Here is a 9990-nt window from a genome sequence, read left to right as displayed (position 1 = left end):
ATTAATGAATTATGCAACTAAACCTATAGCATTTCATTAATCCTCGTTTACCAATTATGGTTGTATCAATGCCAATTTTATATAGTTTTTTAAAGTTTTAAATATATTTTTTTTAACAGTGGCCTGAAGCTTAGATTAATCAGTCTCAACAAGCTTCTTAATCAATAAAAAATTTATAATTTAAAAGGTTTATATATAAGGCATTTACATATACATTATTAATAACGTTAATTAACTTTATATAAAAATTTACCAAAAGACTAATAATTGGAACCGGAAAAGAGTCTTATAATCTTCATTTACATTTACATGGGAAAAGAAATAAAATTTGCACATGGTGAAACTGTCAGTCCTAATTTCCCATATTTTTTTTTATGGAGGATTCAACTCAAATTGTGACATGGAGATTGCAATATTCTCAACTTTGCAATTTGGGTATTTCAAAACTGTATAGTGACTTATTTTTTTTTTTACGAAAATGTGACCGAATTATTGTTTCATGGTCTACGTAGTTAATCTTTCCATCACATTTTTTGAATATATCTATATATATACTAAAACCTCCCCATCCTTTGAAAAGAAAAACAAGAATGTGGACACTCAAAACCGAGAACAAACTGAAAGTTGATGCTACTGCGAGCATGTCCACAACGTGGGATTATTAATAGTAAACTATATATCAAATTCATCTTTGTGTTATGAATGAGATTCCAGAACAGGTCGATTCCGGGAATCGACCTGCTCTGGAATTCATGAAAAGTAAACTATATGTCAAATTCATCTTTGTGTTATGTTATGGTAAGTATTAATGTACTCGTCCATTAATGAATTATGGAACTAAACCTATAGCATTTCATTAATCCTCGTTTACCAATTATGGTTGTATCAATGCCAATTTTATATAGTTTTTTAAAGTTTTAAATTTTTTTTTTAACAGTGGCCTGAAGCTTAGATTAATCAGTCTCAACAAGCTTCTTAATCAATAAAATTTTTATAATTTAACAGGTTTATATATAAGGCATTTAAATATACATTATTACTAACGTTAATTAACCTTATATAAAAATTTACCAAAAGACCAATAATTGGAACCGGAAAAGAGTCTTATAATCTTCATTTACATTTACATGGGAAAAGAAATAAAATTTGCACATGGTGAAACTGTCAGTCCTAATTTCCCATATTTTTTTTATGGAGGATTCAACTCAAATTGTGACATGGACATTGCAATATTCTCAACTTTGCAATTTGGGTATTTCAAAACTGTATACTGACTTATTTTTTTTTTACGAAAATGTGACCGAATTATTGTTTCATGGTCTACGTAGTTAATATTTCCATCATATTTTTTGAATATATCTATATATATACTAAAACCTCCCCATCCTTTGAAAAGAAAAACAAGAATGTGGACACTCAAAACCGAGAACAAACTGAAAGTTGATGCTACTGAAATTCCAGAGCATGTCCACAACGTGGGATTATTAATAGTAAACTATATATCAAATTCATCTTTGTGTTATGAATGGGATTCCAGAGCAGGTCGATTCCGGGAATCGACCTGCTCTGGAATTCATAAAAAGTAAACTATATATCAAATTCATCTTTGTGTTATGTTATGGTAAGTATTAATGTACTCGTTCATTAATGAATTATGGAACTAAACCTATAGCATTTCATTAATCCTCGTTTACCAATTATGATTGTATCAATGCCAATTTTATATAGTTTTGTAAAGTTTTAAATATGTTTTTTAACAGTGGCCTGAAGCTTAGATTAATCAGTCTCAACAAGCTTCTTAATCAATAAAAAATTTATAATTTAAAAGGTTTATATATAAGGCATTTACATATACATTATTAATAACGTTAGTTAACCTTATATAAAAATTTACCAAAAGACTAATAATTGGAACCGGAAAAGAGTTTTATAATCTTCATTTACATTTACATGGGAAAAGAAATAAAATTTGCACATGGTGAAACTGTCATTCCTAATTTCCCATATTTTTTTATGGAGGATTTAACTTAAATTGTGACATGGAGATTGCAATATTCTCAACTTTGCAATTTGGATATTTCAAAACTGTATAGTGACTTATTTTTTTTTTACGAAAATGTGACCGAATTATTGTTTCATGGTCTACGTAGTTAATCTTTCCATCATATTTTTTGAATATATCTATATATATACTAAAACCTCCCAATCCTTTGAAAAGAAAAACAAGAATGTGGACACTCAAAACCGAGAACAAAATGAAAGTTGATGTTACTGCAATCCAGAGCATGTCCATAACGTGGGATTATTAATAGTAAACTATATATCAAATTCATCTTTGTGTTATGAATGGGATTCGAGAGCAGGTCGATTGATGCAGGAGCATCCAGCTCCGAGGAGACAGAGACTCGATGACTGGTTCATGCAAAGACAGGACACGACTTTCAAGGGAGATTGGACAGATCACTAAAAGGATTAAATGGTTTTTTTTTTTTAATTAATCATTATTCAATTCCTTTTCTTTTATTTAATTACAGCACTAGTTGTTTAGTTAACTTTTTGTTAAAGAAACAAGTGACAGTTACAGAATTCAGTTTCAGTAGGCAGTTATGTTTTATGTAGTTTAAAAAAAAGAAAAGAACAAATGTACAAGGGACTTTTTTTTCCCCTCAGAAAGAAAAAGAAGAAGAGATAGCAAGACAATCCAAACCCTCTGTAACAGAACTTTTTTATAAAGGACAGAGATACTCTATTTCTAATCTTTCTCACAGAAGACGTTCGAATAAATTACTGTGTGTTTTTATTCATGACAAAAGTAATCTGTTGCTAATATTTTCCATAGAACGCATTCATATATTTATTGTACATGTACTGTAAAGATCGAGTTTGGACAAGAAGAAACTAGCTGTAACAGGAATGTGAGCAATAAAGAAAGTTACAGGCAACCATTGTAACCAGAAGCACAACCCATAATGCACAGAACCAGCACGCCAAGCACAAGGAGTAGCGCGGTCGCACAATCCCAACAAACAAACAACTTACAAGTGAAAAGGTCGAAGACCAAAATCCGTTGCCCAAGAACAGTGACAGAAAGTTACAAACAAAGAAGTCAGAAATACCCGTATTGAGCAGAGGACCAGGGCCGAAGGATACCCGTGTTTGAGCAGAGGACCAGGGCCGAAGGGAGTTGAAGACAACACAACTCCGAAACCCTCATGGGAGAACACCAAATCAACCTGCACACAGATTAAGGGAAGGTTAGTCGAACTGGAACCGGAGGCACTTTTCAAATACAGAGGATTAAATAACACGAAGATTGCAAGCCAAATAGAAGCTCAGAACTTACCAATAGGTCGACAGAGGACCGCGGAGACCAAACCCATTGCCATAGCTGTAAAGGCACAGACCCTGTAAGTGGTTGCAATAAGAATACAGAGCCGAGTAAAACATAGATTGCTAGCTTACCTTTGAAGGCGGCCCGAACCTCGGTGGAACAACAGCGCCAAGAAGACCAGTATCTGTTCAAGACCACAGTTCAGGAACGGGAAACGAAAGAAATCTCACGGCAGAGAACTTACGAGAAGATAAAACCCTTACCACAACCACAGTTAAGAACAAGTCGGCCATACAGACCCAAACACCACAGCAAACAGCAACGAAGGCAGAGGAACAGCATTTCACCAGGTTCTGTGGACATCGACAGAGAAGGAGGCCATCGAACGGGCGGAGGAACGAACCAGGCTCGAGCTCAAGAGCAAACAACAGAGGAACGCGGAGGGAGAAACGGCAAGGTAACAAAGTGACAAATGAACCGGGCATAACCCTTTAGGGTTTAACCAAGGCGGGAAAACCATTGACCGAACAAACCGGCAGCTGGCCCTAATTAACCGGCAGGGAGGTGTATTGATGAGTTGCAGATTGGGGCAGAGCAGATCTACGGAGTGTTGATCTTTTAACATCACAAGTGACCGCTAAGGACCTGAGGAGTGACCACGTGGCGGAGTGTCACGTCACCGAAGGGCTGGGCCATCATAAGTGGTATCAGAGCAGGTTTTGAGTAAAAGAAGATGGAGGTTGGCAGAAGAGGAAGAGGAAGAGGAAGAGTCCGGAGGGTTGCAGAAGAAGGACTTCGTGATGAGATTCGTGTCTTGCGAGAGCGATTAGAAGCAATAGAAGCTGGGGGAAGAAGAAACCCGGCAGATAACAGTGATGAGGATGAGGCAGAACCAGAGGAAGAACTAGAGGGGGTGACACCAGAATTCAGACTGTTGAAGTCGGTTTTGCTGTCAAGTCATAAGCCAAAACATGAGCTGTCAACTTATGACGGAAGTCTGTCCGCAGATGTGTTGTTGGATTGGCTAAGTGAAGTCAACAAATATTTTGAATTCGAGGAAACCAGCGAAGACAAGCAGGTAAGATTCGCTGCCACCAAACTGAAGGGGCATGCATCCTTGTGGTGGGACAGTGTTCAGGCGGAACGGAGGAGGCTTAACAAACAGCCTATAAAGAAATGGTCTAGAATGGAGGCCAAACTGAAAGAGAAATTCTTACCACAGGATTATCAGATAATGTTGTACAGGCAGGTACAGAACTTGAAGCAGAGAGGAATGACTGTGAAAGAATTTACAGAAGAATTCTATAAGTTGAATTTGCGAGCAGGTTATGTGGAGGACACTCCAGAGAAAACAGCCAGATTTGTGAATGGCTTAAGGGGAGAAATCTTAGATGAGATTGGAATCCTTTCACCCCGAACAATGGAGGAAGCCTATCAGTTTGCACTGAAGGCGGAAGAAAAGATTAACCGGAAGCAGAATGCCAGGAGAGGAGGTGGAACTGGCAGGGGGAAGGGTAAAGTATTTGGAAGAGGGCGAGGTGCAGGCCCAAGTGAAGAAAACAACAGTTCTAAGTCTGCTGGAACAACAGAAAAAGACAATAGCACGAGAGGAGGACGACCACCCCAGCGAGGGCGAGGAAATGGTCGGGGCAGAGGAGCTGTCCAGTGCTATCGCTGCCACAAATGGGGGCACAAGTCTTATGAATGTCCTGAAGCTGAACCAGCAGGCGGAAGAGGGACTTATGTTGTTCAGACTGAGGATGCTGAGGCAACACCTCAGGAAGCAGAAAATGCACCAGAGACAGGTGAAGCTTTGGTGTTGAACAAAGTGCTGTTGAAACCAGCAAAGGAGGTTGCAGAACCAGATCAGCGGAAAGCCTTGTTCCGTACTGTCTGCAAGTCGCGGGGCAAGTGCTGCAAATTGATTATAGATAGTGGGAGTACGGACAATCTTGTGGCGGTAGAGATGGTGGACAAGTTGGGACTGAAGAAATTAAAGCATCCTACACCCTACAAAGTGTCATGGCTGCAGAAAGGGCATCAGCTGTTAGTTGATGAGCAATGTGAAGTAGAATTCCAAATTGGCAAGTACAAGGATAAGATCCTTTGTGATGTCATGCCAATGGATGTCTGTCACCTACTTTTGGGACGACCTTGGCAGTTCGATAGGGGTGCAGTTCATGACGGGAAAAAGAATTGCTACAAGTTTGTTAAAGATGGGATCAAGCACACGCTTGTACCCATCAAAGAGGAAAATACGGCAGAAACCAGTGGAGTGAAGGCATTGTTGTTAGGAGGAAAGGAGTTCGTGAAACAGATTGAGGGCAGCGAAATCAACTTTGTTGTCATAAGGAGGCCAAAGGCAGTAGTGTTACACACACAACTGTCAGATTTACCAGAGGAAGTTCAGCAATTACTACAAGAATTTGGGGACATAGTGGTGGATGATCTTCCAAATGAGTTACCACCAAGGAGGGGTATTAGTCATTGTATCGACTTTATACCAGGTGCAAGCTTACCGAATAAGGCTGCTTACCGTATGAGCCCCAAGGATCATGAGGAAATTAGAAAGCAAGTTCAGGAGTTACTTGACAAAGGGTTGATTCGAGAGAGTATGAGCCCTTGTGCAGTACCGACTGTTTTGGCTCCAAAGAAGGGAGGAGAATGGCGAATGTGCACAGACTCCAGAGCCATAAACAAAATTACTGTCAGGTACAGGTTTCCCCTACCGAGGATGGACGATATGATGGATTGTTTGAGTGGGGCAGCCTATTTCTCAAAAATTGATCTGAAGAGTGGGTATCATCAGATCCGAATACGGGAAGGCGATGAATGGAAGACAGCTTTCAAGACAAATGAAGGCTTATACGAGTGGCTGGTGATGCCATTCGGATTGAGTAACGCTCCCAGCACATTCATGCGGTTGATGAATGAGGTATTGAAAGAGTTTAATGGGAAATTTGTCATAGTTTACCTGGATGATATTTTGATTTTTAGCAGGACTAAAGAGGATCATTTCAGGCATTTACAGAGTGTGCTGAGGAAGTTGCAGCAAAATAAGTTGCTGATAAATTTGAAAAAGTGTACCTTTTCCCAGAAAGAACTAGTGTATTTGGGGTTTGTTATTGCAGAGAATGAGCTAAAAATGGATCCGGAAAAGGTGGTAGCCATAGTCAGCTGGCCGTCACCAAGGAGTTTGTTTGAAGTCCGGAGTTTCCATGGACTAGCCAGTTTTTATAGGAAATTTGTCAGAAATTTCAGCGAGATTTGCGCACCTATGTTGGACACGATAAAGAAGGCGAATCAGCCTTTTCACTGGACTGAAGCGGCAGAAAGCAGTTTTCAAAATTTGAAAAAAAAGATTACTGAAAGACCAATATTGAGGCTGCCAGATTTCAACAAACTTTTTCAAATTCGTTGTGATGCCAGTGGGACAGCCATTGGAGCAGTCCTCAGTCAAGAGGACAGACCGGTTGCTTTCTTCAGTGAAAAACTAAATGAGAGCAGGCAGAAGTACTCAACCTACGACAAAGAATTTTATGCAATCATACAAGCGTTGAAGCATTGGCGGCATTATCTATTGGGAGATGAGTTTGTTTTGTTTACAGATAATTCTGCCTTGCAGTATATTATGCAACAGCACAAACTAAACCACAAACATGCAGCTTGGGTGGAGTATCTGCAAAATTTTACATTCGTATTAAAGCACATTAGTGGCCAAGCGAATAAGGTGGCAGATGCACTGAGCAGAAGAACCTTACTTCTGCAGGAGAGTACAATGCAAGTTCTGGGTTTTGAACATTTGAAGGAACTGTATCAAGCTGATACCGAATTTGGGAAGGCATATGAAGCCTGTCAAAACCCTTTGACAAGGAATGATAGCATGTGGCTAGACTATAATTTGCAAGAAGGGTTGTTGTTCAAAGGAGGACAACTATGTATACCCAACTGTTCCATGAGGGAAAACATAATACAGGAGAAACACAGTGGAGGACTGGCTGGACACTTTGGTATCGACAAGACGGTTGCTCAAGTACAACACTTTTATTTCTGGCCGAAATTGCAGCGAGATGTACAGAGGTACGTGAGCAGATGCAGAGTTTGTCAACTAGCAAAGGGTCATAGTCAAAACACGGGTCTTTACTCACCATTGCCGATTCCGAGTCGACCATGGGATTCAGTGAGCATGGACTTTGTTTTGGGTCTACCAAAGACACAGCGGGGCTTCGATTCAGTCATGGTTGTAGTTGACCGATTCTCGAAAATGGCACATTTTGTACCGTGCAGGAAGACCAGCGACGCTACTTACATTGCACACCTATTCTTTACTGAAGTCGTTCGGTTACATGGACTCCCGAAATCCATCATCTCTGATAGGGATGTAAAGTTTACGGGTCACTTTTGGAGAACTCTGTGGAAAAAGTTAAATACACAATTGCAGTTCAGCTCTGCTTATCATCCGCAGACTGATGGTCAGACGGAAGTCGTAAACAGAAGCCTAGGGAACTTACTTCGCAGTTTGACAGGAGGAAATTCCCGGACATGGGACCGTGTACTTGCTCAAGCCGAGTTTGCGTACAACGATTCACCTAACCGCAGCACCGGTTACAGTCCATTCCAGATTTTGTACGGTATGCATCCGCGAGGAGTGCATGAATTACGGGATTTGGGGAAACTTGAGAAACGGAGTGCTGATGGAGAAGAGTTTGCTCAAGCAATGAGCAATTTACACGAACAGGTCAAGCTGAAGTTACAGGACAGCAGTCTGAAATACAAACAGCGACCTGACACAAAGCGTCGGGAAGTTCAGTTTAACGTTGGGGATGAGGTCCTTGCGTATCTACGTAAGGAAAGGTTTCCGAAGCGGGAGTATAACAAGCTAAAATTTAAAAAGATCGGCCCTTGCAAAATTATCCGCAAATTTTCTGCGAACGCTTACGAAATACAGTTGCCGCCCGAAATTGGAATTTCTCCCATTTTCAACGTGGCAGATCTGTTTCCCTATGTGGCCAATTCAGAAGATGATGCAGCAACTACAGCACCACAGAAAGACAGCTGTGAGGAAGGTTCTTGGACGAGACAACTACCAAAGGCACCACCCCTTGAAATCGAAGGAATACTGGACACACAGGTAGCTAGACGCACACGCAGGAAGGAGTATCTGCGATATTTGGTCAAGTGGCGGAACCGTCCAATAGAGGACAATTCTTGGCTCGATGTAGCGCAGATAACTAAAGCAGGCTACTCTATTGACGAACTCATGGAACGGAGCCATGACTTTTTGCCACCCCGGGAGCCTGATGCAGGAGCATCCAGCTCCGAGGAGACAGAGACTCGATGACTGGTTCATGCAAAGACAGGACACGACTTTCAAGGGAGATTGGACAGATCACTAAAAGGATTAAATGGTTGTTTTTTTTAATTAATCATTATTCAATTCCTTTTCTTTTATTTAATTACAGCACTAGTTGTTTAGTTAACTTTTTGTTAAAGAAACAAGTGACAGTTACAGAATTCAGTTTCAGTAGGCAGTTATGTTTTATGTAGTTTAAAAAAAAGAAAAGAACAAATGTACAAGGGACTTTTTTTTCCCCTCATAAAGAAAAGAATAAGAGATAGCAAGACAATCCAAACCCTCTGTAACAGAACTTTTTATTTATGACAGAGATACTCTATTTCTAATCTTTCCCACAGAAGACATTCGAATATTTACTGTGTGTTTTTATTCATGACAGAAGTATTCTGTTACTAATATTTCCCATAGAAAGCATTCATATATCTACTGTACATGTACTGTGTTTTAAAGATCGAGTTTGGACAGGAAGAAACTAGCTGTAACAGGAATGTGAGCAATAAAGAAAGTTACAGGCAACAAGTGTAACCAGAAGTACAAACCATAACGCACAGAACCAGCACGCCAAGCACAAGGAGTAACGCGGTCGCACAATTCCAGCAAACAAACAACTTACAAGTGAAAAGGTCGAAGACCAAAATCCGTTGCCAAAGAACAGTGACAGAAAGTTACAAACAAAGAAACCGGAAATACCCGTATTGAGCAGAGGACCAGGGTCGAAGGATACCCGTGTTTGAGCAGAGGACCAGGGTCGAAGGGAGTTGAAGACAACACGAACCGGAAACCCTCGTGAGCGAACACCAAATCAACCTGCACGCAGAGTAAAGGGAGGTTAGTCGAAACTGGAACCGGAGACACCTTCAAATACAGAGGATTAAGTATCATGAAATTGCAAGCCAAATAGAAACCCAGAACTTACCAACAGGTCGACAGAGGACCGCGGAGACCAAACCCATTGCCATAGCTGCAAAGGCACAGAACCTGTAAGTGGTTGCAACAAGAATACAGAGCGGAGTAAAACATAGACTGTTAACTTACCTTTGACGGCGGCCCGAACCTCGGTGGAACAACAGCGCCAAGAAGACCAGTATCTGTTCAAGACCACAGTTCAGGAACGGGAAACGAAAGAAATCTCACGGCAGAGAACTTACGAGAAGGTAAAACCCTTACCACAACCACAGTTAGGAACAAGTCGGCCATACAGACCCAAGCACCACAGCAAACAGCAACGAAGGCAGAGGAGCACCATTTCACCAGGTTCTGTGGACATCGACAGAGAAGGAGGCCATCAAGCGGGCGGAGGAAC

Source organism: Pinus tabuliformis, chromosome 1_2 (genome assembly GCF_031772625.1).
Source record: "Pinus tabuliformis cultivar Carrire ecotype Pingquan chromosome 1_2, CPIR1, whole genome shotgun sequence".
Taxonomy (NCBI): Eukaryota; Viridiplantae; Streptophyta; class Pinopsida; order Pinales; family Pinaceae; genus Pinus; species Pinus tabuliformis.
Note: the sequence above shows the minus strand (reverse complement) of the source record.